The following is a 1,327-nucleotide window of genomic DNA, read 5'->3' as shown; positions in this document are numbered from 1 at the left end:
AGACTTCTCAGATAAATTATGGGCAATTGATAAGGTCAGATATAACCAGTTATGGACGTCTTTATTATTCTGAGTGCTGATAAAATTTGGCTTGGAGAATAGGTAGACTGGGGTTGACTTCTATACCTGCTGCAGGTAGTCAGGGAATGAATAGGTCCTAGTCTCCTTCAGTCTCCTTTTAACTTCATAGTTTATCCATGGGCAGTAACAGTCTTGTTTTCAGCAGACAGAAAAGAGTTTTGCTAAGTGTAGTGGGCCAGAAGACTGCCCACATGGCATGCTTATCATGCAAAGTTGTTCCTTTAGGATAGGGTGAGGAAGAAAAAAAATGGGAATGGGAAAGTAGAGGAATCCCTCCCAGAAATCATGAAAAGGGAAGAGACGTTTTCCTTTAGGAGACAAATCTGACTCCTGGAGGAAGGAGGCCCCAGGTTTAGGAAACATCCTAATTAAATAAATTTGTCTTCTGCACAGGTGTTACACTGTTTCCTTTTCTCTGCTGGCTATCTGGGATCAAGTGGAGTCCAGAAAAAGTACTGTGGAGGCACCAGAAGTAGTTTACAATGCCAAATTCTGCCTTCTATTGGAAGAGAGTGTCAGAGGAGGAGGGTGAGTGGATCTTCAAAGAAGAGGAAGACATAGAGGGCTCACTATGGTAGGAGTTAGTGGCTGGGTACCTGGTGGTGATTAGCTATGTAGTGGCTAAAGATACATATTTAATCAGGGTCCAAATGACAATCCAGAACTTCCTAGCTGTGTGTTCTTTCACAAGGTTTGTGCCTACATAATATCCTCAAGTGCCACTTTCTTCATGGCTAAAATACACTGCTACAAGATTTTTCTCAATATACACACATTTACAGGTGAGTTCCTGGCCCACAGGCCATGGAAGAGAGAACATGAGTATTCACTATTATTTTTATGGTAGTATTTGAGTCCCACAACTTGCCCTTCATATACTTTTATTTTGCTTGAAAAACAATCTAGAAGGCTGTAGAAGAAGCAGAAACATTTTGTAATCAACTGAGAAAACATTTGTTAATCTTTTTGTTCTGTAATCAACAGTGTGTGTGGGGGTGTGAGTCCCTTGTTTCTGAGTAGTAGCCTTCTCTTCTGGTGGAGAAGGTGACTAAAACACCCCACCTCCAAAGAGAAGAGGGGTACAAAGGGTATTTGCTCCTTTTAGCTCTTAAATGTGCTTAGAGATGTCAGAGTCAAAGTAGGACTTAACACATACAGACAACAGCTACAGATACATTAGATGGTCAGGGTCTCCTGAAGGCACACAGGCAGCAATCAGAACTCCTGGTTTTAGAGATCAAAATCT

The sequence above is a fragment of the Grammomys surdaster genome, unplaced genomic scaffold (genome assembly GCF_004785775.1).
Source record: "Grammomys surdaster isolate TR1022 unplaced genomic scaffold, NIH_TR_1.0 194, whole genome shotgun sequence".
NCBI lineage: Eukaryota > Metazoa > Chordata > Mammalia > Rodentia > Muridae > Grammomys > Grammomys surdaster.
This window is presented reverse-complemented; position numbering follows the sequence as displayed.